The sequence below is a fragment of the Rutidosis leptorrhynchoides genome, chromosome 9 (assembly GCF_046630445.1).
Source record: "Rutidosis leptorrhynchoides isolate AG116_Rl617_1_P2 chromosome 9, CSIRO_AGI_Rlap_v1, whole genome shotgun sequence".
NCBI classification, from domain to species: Eukaryota; Viridiplantae; Streptophyta; class Magnoliopsida; order Asterales; family Asteraceae; genus Rutidosis; species Rutidosis leptorrhynchoides.
In genome coordinates, this window is record NC_092341.1 from 316,847,089 (window position 1) to 316,861,297 (window position 14,209).

The window sequence follows — 14,209 nt, forward strand, 5'->3', positions numbered from 1 at the left end:
CTTAGATGATTACTTGGAATGGATTAGAAAGCTTGGAAGTAAATTAGTAAACTTGAAGGGATTTTTGAAGTGTTCTTCCTATGATGATTATAGCTTGATTCTTGAAGTGATTTTTGATGAAGATGATGATTAACTACTGGAAAAATACGTTCATAATAGTGTGTGTGTGTGTGTGTGTGTGTTGAGAGAGAATTAGAAAGAGGATTGGAAGTGAAATGGAGTGAATGATGAGTGGTAATTGGTGAGTGGTGAGTGGGGTTAAAAGGAGTTCTAGTTAGTTGACTAGCTCATGGTAGAAGTTAAAATTGATTAGTCATACATGACATAATCAAGAGTGGAATCCCATGCTAGTTCCTATTGGTATATACTCATAGTAAGTACGTTTTGAAGCTGTGTATAATACGGGTAAGAATACTACTAGAATTCTTGATGAAAGAAAAGAATGGAAAAGTAACTGTAACCATTTTCGTTAAGTATGAGTGTTTTGATATATGTCTTGAAGTCTTCCAAAAGTATTTTAATACATCTAAATACACTACATGTATATACATTTTAACTGAGTCGTTAAGTCATCGTTAGTCGTTACATGTAAGTGTTGTTTTGAAACCTTTAAGTTAACGATCTCAATTAATGTTGTTAACCCATTGTTTATTATATCTAATGAGATGTTAAATTATTATATTATCATGATATTATGATATATTAATATATCTTAATATGATATATATACATTTAAATGTCGTTACAACGATAATCGTTACATATATGTCTCGTTTCGAAATCCTTAAGTTAGTAGTCTTGTTTATATGTATATAACTCATTGTTAATATACTTATGGAGATACTTACTTATCATAATCTCATGTTAACCATATGTATATCCATATATATATATCGTCATGTCGTTTTTACAAGTTTTAACGTTCGTGAATCGCCGATCAACTTGGGTGGTCAATTGTCTATATGAAACATATTTCAATTAATCAAGTCTTAACAAGTTTGATTGCTTAACATGTTGGAAACATTTAATCATGTAAATATCAATCTCAATTAATATATATAAACATGGAAAAGTTCGGGTCACTACAGAAACTTGGCAAAACGAACCAAAACCGAAGAAGAAGAAACGAGCGAGTCAGAATAAGATAGTTGTATTCGTGTGGTGTAATATATGTAATATAGTGTGCTTATGCTTTATGATATATGTAAAAATTTCTTGTATTAATAAGTATTTTTTTTTTATGAATATAACTCTTGTCTATTTTACAGTATAAAAACACAAAATGGATAGACAACCCAATATTTTAAGAGACCTACCCGGAGACATGATTGATGAAATCTTGTCTAGAGTCGGTCAGAATTCTTCGGCACAACTATTTACGGCAAAATCAGTTTGTAAGACATTCGAAGAACGTTCCAAGAATGTCTTGGTTTATAAGAGACTTTCGTTTGAAAGATGGGGGATATCACATTGGGAAACCCATAAGTTACAATGTGTTTACTTTGACGCATATATTGCGGGGAACCCAAATGCTATTTTACGCAACGGGTTAAGAAATTATTTTGACTCAATGTATCCGAATATAGGACTTCATGATTTAGAAAAAGCGGCTAACATGCAACATAAAGAAGCATGCTATGCTTACGGGTTAGTAATGTTCGCTTCTCACCAAAGTGAGAAAAAGAACATCGGGCTACAACTATTAAACAAAACATTCCCACAAGTGACGGAGTCGGTAATTAGGGTAAGAAATAAGGTTTCTAGGTTATTACGAGACTGTTGGTCATTACGTAACCCTCGTCCCTTTGATGACGTTACAACTCTCTGTCTTATCAACGGCCATAACGGTTATGTTCCACAAGACCAAGGATGAGAAGTAGTCCTTGTAAAACCAGAATGCATGACTTGTTTCTGGACGTATGAATTACGTGTCTTTACTGCCTTTGCTGAACGAATTGTGTACTAGCTAGAATTATCTTGACAACTATCTTGTATCAAAGTTATTGTGTGCTATATTTCATGCTTTATGTAAAAAAAGCGGTATTGTAAGTTTGTAAAATATTGTATAAAAGTTTGAACGCGAAATATTATTATAATCAGTTTTTCATATAGAATTGTAGTAGTTGAATTGTATATTAGCTACTAAGTATGAACTTAACGGGTAGGTACTACCCGAATTTAAACTTATAAAACGCTAATATGAAGAAAAAGCTTTTATAAATGAGTTCATATTATGCTACGAAATACTATTAACTACTCTTAATATTCTGTATGATTAACTTGTTCCATTTGACTATTTTGAAGGAAATGGCACCGACTACTCGACACACCGTGAATATGAATGAAGAGGAATTCCGTACTTCTCTAGCTTCAAACATAGCCGTAGTACAGGCTGCGCTACATACCAACAATAACCTTGGATCTAGCAGTACAGGAAATCGTGTAGGATGCACCTACAAAGAATTCACTGCCTGCAAACCTTTGGAATTTGATGGAACCGAAGGACCGATCGGATTGAAACGGTGGACCGAGAAGGTCGAATCGGTGTTTGCCATAAGTAAGTGTACTGAAGAGGACAAAGTGAAGTACGCTACGCATACCTTCACAGGTTCTGCGTTAACATGGTGGAATACCTATATAGAGCAAGTGGGACAAGATGATGCGTACGCACTACCGTGGTCAGCATTCAAGCACTTGATGAACGAGAAGTACCGTCCTAGAACCGAGGTCAATAAGCTCAAGACAGAACTTAGAGGGTTACGAACCCAAGGATTTGATATTACCACGTATGAAAGACGATTCACAGAATTGTGCCTATTGTGTTCAGGAGCGTTCGAAGATGAGGAAGAGAAGATCGACGCATTTGTGAAAGGATTACCGGAAAGAATCCAAGAAGATATAAGTTCACACGAGCCCGCCTCCATACAACAGGCATGTAGAATGGCTCACAAACTAGTGAACCAGATTGAGGAAAGAATTAAAGAACAGACGGCTGAAGAGGCCAATGTGAAGCAAGTCAAAAGAAAGTGGGAGGAAAACGGTGATAAGAATCACCAATACAACAACAACAGCAATTACAATAATAATCGCAACAATTATCCCAACAATCGCAACATCAATCGCAACTACAACAAACGGCCCAACAACAACAACAACAACAACAACAACAACAACAACAACAACAACAACAACAACAACAACAACAACAACAACAACAACAACAACAACAACAACAACAACAACAACAACAACAACAACAACAACAACAACAACAACAACAACAACAACAACAACAACAACAACAACAACAACAACAACAACAACAACAACAACAACAACAACAACAACAACAACAACAACAACAACAACAACAACAACAACAACAACAACAACAACAACAACAACAACAACAACAACAACAACAACAACAACAACAACAACAACAACGACAACAACGACAACAACGACAACAACGACAACAACGACAACAACGACAACAACGACAACAACGACAACAACGACAACAACGACAACAACGACAACAACAACAACAACAACAACAACAACAACAACAACAACAACAACAACAACAACAACAACAACAACAACAACAACAACAACAACAACAACAACAACAACAACAACAACAGCAACTACAATAATCGTCCCAACAACAATAACAACCGCAACAACAACAACAATCAGAAACAGCTATGCCAAAGGTGTGAAAAGTATCACTCGGGGTTCTGCACCAAATTTTGCAACAAGTGTAAAAGAAATGGTCATAGCACGGCGAAGTGTAAGGTCTACAGACCAGGGGTTAACAGAACGAAAGGAACAAATGGTGTCGGAACGAGTAATGGCAGAGCAAGTAGTGTCGGAGCAAGTTATACCAATGTAGTTTGTTATAAATGTGGAAAACTGGGCCACATTATTAGAAATTGCCTGAACCTATATATATATATATATATATATATATATATATATATATATATATATATATATATATATATATATATATATATATATATATATATATATATATATATATATATATATATATATATATATATACCAGGAGAACACGAATGGACAAGGCCGCGGAAGAGTTTTCAATATTAATGCGGCAGAGGCACAGGAAGACCCGGAGCTTGTTACGGGTACGTTTCTTATTGACAATAAATCTGCTTACGTTTTATTTAATTCGAGCACGAATAGAAGCTATATGAGTAGAGATTTTTGTGCTAAATTAAGTTTTCCATTGACACCGTTGGATAGTAAATTTTTACTCGAATTAGCAAACGGTAAATTAATTTCAGCAGATAATATATGCCGAAATCGAGAAATTAAACTGGGTAGCGAAATATTTAAGATTGATTTGATACCAGTAGAGTTAGGGAGTTTTGATGTAATAGTTGGCATGGACTGGTTGAAGAAGGTGAAAGCAGAGATCGTATGTTATAAAAATGCAATTTGCATTGTACGAGAAGAAGGAGAACCCTTAATGGTGTACGGAGAAAAGGGCAACATGAAGCTACATCTTATTAGTAATTTGAAGGCACAAAAACTAATAAGAAAAGGTTGCTATGCTATTCTAGCACACGTCGAGAAAGTACAAACTGAAGAAAAGAGCATCAATGATGTTCCCGTCGCAAAAGAATTTCCCGATGTATTTCTGAAAGAATTACCGGGACTACCTCCACATCGATCTGTTAAATTTCAAATAGATCTTGTACCAGGAGCTGCACCAATAGCTCATGCTCCTTATAGACTCGCACCCAGCGAGATGAAAGAACTGCAAAGCCAACTGCAAGAACTATTAGAACGTGGTTTCATTCGACCAAGCACATCACCATGGGGAGCTCCTATTTTGTTTGTCAAGAAGAAGGATGGTACATTTAGGTTGTGTATTGACTACAGAGAGTTGAACAAACTTACCATCAAAAATCGTTATCCACTGCCGAGAATTGATGACTTATTTGATCAACTACAAGGCTCGTCAGTTTATTCGAAGATCGATTTACATTCTGGATATCATCAAATGCGAGTAAAGGAGGATGATATTCCAAAAACTGCTTTTAGGACGCATTATGGTCATTACGAGTTTATGGTTATGCCATTTGGATTGACTAACGCACCAGCTGTGTTCATGGACCTTATGAACCGAGTGTGTAGGCCATATCTTGACAAGTTTGTCATTGTTTTCATCGATGACATACTTATTTACTCAAAGAATGATCAAGAGCACGAAGAACATTTGAGAAAAGTGCTAGAAGTATTGAGGAAAGAAAAACTGTACGCTAAGTTTTCAAAGTGTGCATTTTGGTTGGAAGAAGTTCAATTCCTCGGTCACATAGTGAACAAAGAAGGTATCCAGGTGGACCCGGCAAAGATCGAAACCGTTGAAAAGTGGGAAACCCCAAAAACTCCGAAGCATATACGTCAATTTTTAAGATTGGCTGGTTACTACAGAAGATTCATCCAAGATTTCTCCAAAATAGCAAAACCCTTGACTGCATTAACGCATAAAGGGAAGAAATTTGAATGGAAGGATGAACAAGAGGAGGCGTTTCAATTATTGAAGAAAAAGCTAACTACGGCACCTATATTGTCATTGCCTGAAGGGAATGATGATTTTGTGATTTATTGTGACGCATCAAAGCAAGGTCTCGGTTGTGTATTAATGCAATGAACGAAGGTGATTGCTTATGCGTCTAGACAATTGAAGATTCAAGAGCAAAATTATACGACGCATGATTTGGAATTAGGCGCGGTTGTTTTTGCATTAAAGACTTGGAGGCACTACTTATATGGGGTCAAAAGTATTATATATACTGACCACAAAAGTCTTCAACACATATTTAATCAGAAACAACTGAATATGAGGCAGCGTAGGTGGATTGAATTGTTGAATGATTACGACTTTGAGATTCGTTACCACCCGGGGAAGGCAAATGTGGTAGCTGACGCCTTGAGCAGAAAGGACAGAGAACCCATTCGAGTAAAATCTATGAATATAATGATTCACACTAACCTTACTACTCAAATAAAGGAGGCGCAACAAGGAGTTTTAAAAGAGGGAAATTTAAAGGATGAAATACCCAAAGGATCGGAGAAGCATCTTAATATTCGGGAAGACGGAACCCGGTATAGGGCTGAAAGAATTTGGGTACCAAAATTTGGAGATATGAGAGAAATGGTACTTAGAGAAGCTCATAAAACCAGATACTCAATACATCCTGGAACGGGGAAGATGTACAAGGATCTTAAGAAACATTTTTGGTGGCCAGGTATGAAAGCCGATATTGCAAAATATGTAGGAGAATGTTTGACGTGTTCTAAGGTCAAAGCTGAACATCAGAAACCATCAGGTCTACTACAACAACCTGAAATCCCGGAATGGAAATGGGAAAACATTACCATGGATTTCATTACTAAATTGCCAAGGACTGCAAGTGGTTATGATACTATTTGGGTAATAGTTGATCGTCTCACCAAGTCAGCACACTTCCTGCCAATAAGAGAAGATGACAAGATGGAGAAGTTAGCACGACTGTATTTGAAGGAAGTCGTCTCCAGACATGGAATACCAATCTCTATTATCTCTGATAGGGATGGCAGATTTATTTCAAGATTCTGGCAGACATTACAGCAAGCATTGGGAACTCGTCTAGACATGAGTACTGCATATCATCTACAAACTGATGGGCAGAGCAAAAGGACGATACAAACACTTGAAGACATGCTACGAGCTTGTGTTATTGATTTCGGAAACAGTTGGGATCGACATCTACCGTTAGCAGAATTTTCCTACAACAACAGCTACCATTCAAGCATTGAGATGGCGCTGTTTGAAGCACTTTATGGTAGAAAGTGCAGGTCTCCGATTTGTTGGAGTGAAGTGGGGGATAGACAGATTACGGGTCCGGAGATAATACAAGAAACTACCGAGAAAATCATCCAAATTCAACAAAGATTAAAAACCGCCCAGAGTCGACAAAAGAGCTACGCGGACAGTAAAAGAAAAGATATAGAGTTTGAAATTGGAGAAATGGTCATGCTTAAGGTTTCACCTTGGAAAGGCGTTGTTCGATTTGGTAAACGGGGAAAACTAAATCCAAGGTACATTGGACCATTCAAGATTATAGATCGTGTCGGACCAGTAGCTTACCAACTGGAGCTACCTCAACAACTCGCGGCTGTACATAACACTTTCCACGTCTCAAATTTAAAGAAATGTTTTGCTAAAGAAGATCTCACTATTCCGTTGGACGAAATCCAAATCAATGAAAAACTTCAATTCATTGAAGAACCCGTCAAAATAATGGATCGTGAGGTTAAGAGACTTAAACAAAACAAGATACCGATTGTTAAGGTTCGATGGAATGCTCGTAGAGGACCCGAGTTCACCTGGGAGCGTGAAGATCAAATGAAGAAGAAATACTCGCATTTATTTCCAGAAGATACGTCAACACCTCCAACTGCTTAAAATTTCGGGACGAAATTTATTTAACGGGTAGGTACTGTAGTGGCCCGAACTTTTCCATGTTTATATATGTATTAAATGAAATTGTTATTTACATGATTAAGTGTTTCCAACATGTTAAGCAATCAAACTTGTTAAGACTTGATTAATTGAAATAGGTTTCATATAGACAATTGACCACCCAAGTTGACCGGTAATTCACGAACGTTAAAACTTGTAAAAACTATACGATGACATATATATGGTTATATATATAGTTAACATGATTTTATTATAAGTATGTATCTCATTAGGTATTTTAACAATGAGTTATATACATAAAAATGAGACTATTAATTTAAGAAACTCGAAAACGATATATATAACGATTATCGTTATAACAACGTCTTACTAGGTACATATGAATCATATTAAGATATTGATACACTTGGTTAATTATGTTAAATGATAATTAAATATATTATTAAGTGTATTAACAATGAAATACATATGTAAAAATAAGACTACTAACTTAATGATTTCGAAACGAGACATATATGTAACGATTATCGTTGTAACGACATTTAACTGTATATATATCATACTAAGATATATTATATATCAAAATATCATGATAATATAACAATTTAACATCTCATTTGTTATAATAAACAATGGGTTAACAACATTCAACAAGATCGTTAACCTAAAGGTTTCAAAACAACATTTACATGTAACGACTAACGATGACTTAACGACTCAGTTAAAATGTATATACATGTAGTGTTTTAATATGTATTCATACACTTTTGAAAGACTTCAAGACACTTATCAAAATACTTCTACTTAACAAAAATGCTTACAATTACATCCTCGTTCAGTTTCATCAACAATTCTACTCGTATGCACCCGTATTCGTACTCGTACAATACACAGCTTTTAGATGTATGTACTATTGGTATATACACTCCAATGATCAGCTCTTAGTAGCCCATGTGAGTCACCTAACACATGTGGGAACTATCATTTGGCAACTAGCATGAAATATCTCATAAAATTACAAAAATATGAGTAATCATTCTTGACTTATTTACATGAAAACAAAATTACATATCCTTTATATCTAATCCATACACCAACGACCAAAAACACCTATAAACACTTTCATTCTTCAATTTTCTTCATCTAATTGATCTCTCTCAAGTTCTATCTTCAAGTTCTAAGTGTTCTTCATAAATTTCAAAAGTTCTAGTTTCATAAAATCAAGAATACTTCCAAGATTGCAAGTTTACTTCCAAGTTTTCTAAATCCATTCCAAGTAATCATCCAAGATCAAGAAACCTTTGTTACTTACAGTAGGTTATCTTTCTAATACAAGGTAATAATCATATTCAAACTTTAATTTAATTTCGATAACTATAACAATCTTATTTCGAGTGGAAATCTTACTTGAAATTGTTTTCGTGTCAAGATTCTGCTTCAAGAACTTTCAAGCCATCCAAGGATCCTTTGAAGCTAGATCTATTTTTCTCATTTCCAGTAGGTTTATCCAAGGAACTTGAGGTAGTATTGATGTTCATAACATCATTCTATTCATAGATATAAAGCTATCTTATTCGAAGGTTTAAACTTGTAATCACTAGAACATAGTTTAGTTAATTCTAAACTTGTTCGCAAATAAAAGTTAATCCTTCTAACTTGACTTTTAAAATCAACTAAACACATGTTCTATATCTATATGATATGCTAACTTAATTATTTAAAACCTGGAAACACGAAAAACACCGTAAAACCGGATTTACGCCGTCGTAGTAACACCGAGGGCTGTTTTGGGTTAGTTAATTAAAAACTATGATAAACTTTGATTTAAAAGTTGTTATTCTGGGAAAATGATTTTTATTATGAACATGAAACTATATTCAAAAATTATGGTTAAACTCAAAGTGGAAGTATGTTTTCTAAAATGGTCATATAGACGTCGTTCTTTCGACTAAAATGACTACCTTTACAAAAATGACTTGTAACTTAATTTTCCGACTATAAACCTATACTTTTTCTGTTTAGATTCATAAAATAGAGTTCAATATGAAACCATAGCAATTTGATTCACTCAAAACGGATTTAAAATGAAGAAGTTATGGGTAAAACAAGATTGGATAATTTTTCTCATTTTAGCTACGTGAAAATTGGTAACAAATCTATTCCAACCATAACTTAATCAACTTGTATTGTATATTATGTAATCTTGAGATACCATAGACACGTATACAATGTTTCGACCTATCATGTCGACACATCTATATATATTTCGGAACAACCATAGACACTCTATATGTGAATGTTGGAGTTAGCTATACAGGGTTGAGGTTGATTCCAAAATATATATAGTTTGAGTTGTGATCAATACTGAGATACGTATACACTGGGTCGTGGATTGATTCAAGATAATATTTATCGATTTATTTCTGTACATCTAACTGTGGACAACTAGTTGTAGGTTACTAACGAGGACAGCTGACTTAATAAACTTAAAACATCAAAATATATTAAAAGTGTTGTAAATATATTTTGAACATACTTTGATATATATGTATATATTGTTATAGGTTCGTGAATCAACCAGTGGCCAAGTCTTACTTCCCGACAAAGTAAAAATCCGTGAAAGTGAGTTATAGTCCCACTTTTAAAATATAATATTTTTGGGATGAGAATACATGCAGGTTTTATAAATGATTTACAAAATAGACACAAGTACGTGAAACTACATTCTATGGTTGAATTATCGAAATCGAATATGCCCCTTTTTATTAAGTCTGGTAATCTAAGAATTAGGGAACATATACCCTAATTGACGCGAATCCTAAAGATAGATCTATTGGGCCTAACAAACCCCATCCAAAGTACCGGATGCTTTAGTACTTCGAAATTTATATCATATCCGAAGGGTGTCCCGGAATGATGGGGATATTCTTATATATGCATCTTGTTAATGTAGGTTACCAGGTGTTCACCATATGAATGATTTTTATCTCTATGTATGGGATGTATATTGAAATATGAAATCTTATGGTCTATTGTTACGATTTGATATATATAGGTTAAACCTATAACTCACCAACATTTTTTGTTGACGTTTTAAGCATGTTTATTCTCAGGTGATTATTAAGAGCTTCCGCTGTCGCATACTTAAATAAGGACAAGATTTGGAGTCCATGCTTGTATGATATTGTGTAAAAACTGCATTCAAGAAACTTATTTCGTTGTAACATATTTGTATTGTAAACCATTATGTAATAGTCGTGTGTAAACAGGATATTTTAGATTATCATTATTTGATAATCTACGTAAAGCTTTTTAATCCTTTATTGATGAAATAAAGGTTATGGTTTGTTTTAAAATGAATGCAGTCTTTAGAAAACGTCTCATATAGAGGTCAAAACCTCGAAACGAAATCAATTAATATGGAACGTTTTTAATCAATAAGAACGGGACATTTCAGATTTCATAATATGGCGCATTAATGTCAGGTTGAGTAATTGCGTGACCTTGGCCAGTGCGTTTAGCTCGCATTCGGTCTTCCATACTTAGAGGTTCCAGATTCTCCATAATTGAATTTGTTGAATCTGAATCACTTGAGGATTCTGATTTAATTGTTGGTTCCTCGACAATCTCTGTTTGAATGATTGGTGGTTTCGGAGGAAAGATTAGTGGTTCAGGATCTCTGAATTGTCCCTGAATATTCTCCGAGTTCTCAATTGTGAGGTCGGGTTTAAAAAATGGATTATCGGAAATTTGAATTGGAGTACTTGGTCGACTGGATGACGATTCTAAAGAAAAATCAACGTCGACAATATTTGCTAGATGTCTTGATCTAGTTACAGGTGGTGAACGTACAAAAGGTGGTGAACGTTTTGCTCGGTGCATTCACTGAATATCCTATTAGTTATAAAAATAAGAAAAATTATATAAGTTATCAAATTAATAGACTTTTCTGATTTTGCCCACGTTTCGCATAGCCAAAAGATGCAGCAGAGGGCAGGATTCGTTTGGTCTCAATATAATTGAGTACTGTTTAGCTCCAATAATCCGGTCCACGTACAAATCCAACTATTACTACGAACCAGAAAATGGATGTCTATCAATTTAACCACTTAAAATAATTTTTCGTTTTGAAATTTTAGAGAAGAAATAGAAAAAAAATTCTATGTCCTATAAACTAGAGCGTTGAGAAATAAGAAAGAAAAAGATTGCGGGTCGAAAAATGTCGAAAAATAAAAGGTCGAAACATAAAAATAAGAAAGTAGCGCGTCGAAACTAAAAAAAGAACTAAAAACTAAGAATTAAAAGTTACGTCTAAAAATATTAAAGCTTAGAGAAATACTATATCCCAAATGGCAATAACTTAAAAAGGTACTAAAATATTAAAAACGGTGTCGCAAAATTCTAAAGCATTTAAATCTTAGTCTAAAGAAAAAGCACTTAAGGGATTTTACGGCAAAGCCTAAAAATCTAGAAATAAAAATAACTATGGCAAAAACTATGTCTTAAAACTAAATACGAGCGAAAAATACAAAAATTACGCTAAAACGAATAAAAAGATAAAAATAAACTTAAAGTTGTAAAAAGTACAATTTTTAAAAAAATATTATTTTTTATATTATTTATTTTATAAAACTATTAATTTTATAAATTATTAAAACTAAATAATACAAATTAAATAATAAAACTAAAACTTAAATAATAAATAAATAAAAACCTAATTAGGGTTTTAATTAATTATAATTAATAATAATACTCCGTAATGATTGCTGTTGCAGGTCAACTGTGGCGTGTCAGGTACCCTCATGCGATCGCATGAATTTTTGCCTTCGGGCTCATGAGATCGCATGAGCTAGGGTTTCGGGCCAGGCTTTGGGCTGCTACAGTACCGGGCCGAGTGTTTTTATATTTTTTTTTCTGTTTTATACTTATACAAAATATTTAAATAAAACTTATATTTTTACAAACTAAAATAAAAATAAAGAAACTTTATAATTTTATATATATATATATATATATATATATATATATATATATATATATATATATATATATATATATATAACAAACTATTAAAAATATATAAATATTTTATTTTTCTTTTTATATTTTCGTATATTTAAAACGTATTTTTACAAAAGCGTATTTTTATAAAAGTAAACTAAAAATTAATAAAAGTGTTTTTTTATATAGCATTGCGCTTTCGGCGTTTAAGCAAGAATTTCCCCGGCAGCGTTTAAAAATACTTGATGTGTGCGAGGTGTGCTAGGGAATAGTATTATTTTTACAACGAAATACTATTAAATACGATACAATTTTACACAAGATATTTATTTATTTATAGAATGGATATACCTAAACTTTGCTACAACACTTATAGGCAGTGTACCTAATCGTACAGTAGTGTAGTTTTTAGTAAGTCCGGTTCGTTCCACAGGGATCTTTTAAACAAACTTAACGCTATATTTTTAACTTATAATTGTAAAAATACAAAAATATATATAAGTAGTATTATTATTATAAAAGGGGGTTTTTACCGTTTAATGACCGGTTTGTCGATTTTAAAACTTTAGTCGCATTTAAAACTAATGTAAAATATTAAAAATAAATATAACTTAATTTAAAGCGTAAAGTAAATAACGATAATGAAATTGCGATAAATAAAAGTGCGATAAAATAAAATTGCGATAATTAAAGAGTACGATAATTAAAAATGCAATTAAATAAAATGACAATAAATAAAAGTGCGATAATTAAAAGTGCAATTAAATATGAAATATATAAATTATGCTTATTTAAACTTCCGTAATCATGATGTTTGACGTGTTGATTTTAGTTTTATTACCATGGGTTAATTGTCCTTTGTCCTGGATTATTCGATATGTCCATACGGATGTGTCCATAATAGTCCATCAGTCATAATCATAAAGTGCGAAAGTCTTCGTCAAATTATTCTTATTCCCGAAGTCAAATATTCCAACTAATTGGAGATTCGAATTGTAACAAGGTCTTAATACTTTGTTTAATGAATATACCAGGTTATCGACTGCGTGTAGTCCAAGGTTTTACTACTTTGTTAACAATTACACCAATTACCCTTGAATGTAATCCACCCCTGTTTCAACAAGTCTATTAACTATTAATCCAGTTCCGTGTCCGGTAAAATGAACAATTATTGGTATTTATAGATATCCCCCCCACCGTACCCAGTCAAGCGTATAACCACATATAAATACGTCAAATTATAAGTCTATATATTAAATTAACGAGGTATCATTTAGTTAATATAAAGCCCATATAATAGCCCATAGTCTAATTTCCACAAGTGTCGTTCTTTTGTCCAAACCCCAATTATGGTACAAAGCCCAATTACCCAATTTTAATATTTAGCCCAACATCACGATTACTTCGGAATTAAATAAGCATAATAATAACTTAGCTACGATACATTAAATTAAAAATAACATTAACCATAACTTACAGTGATTAAAAATAGCGTAGCGTTACACGGACAGAATTTCGACTTACACCCTTACAACATTCGCTAACATACCCTTATTATTAGAATTTAAAATTAAAATTAAAATTATAATATATATATATATATATATATATATATATATATATATATATATATATATATATATATATATATATATATATATATACACGAGTGATAGATAGAGAGATGGATGGATATATTGT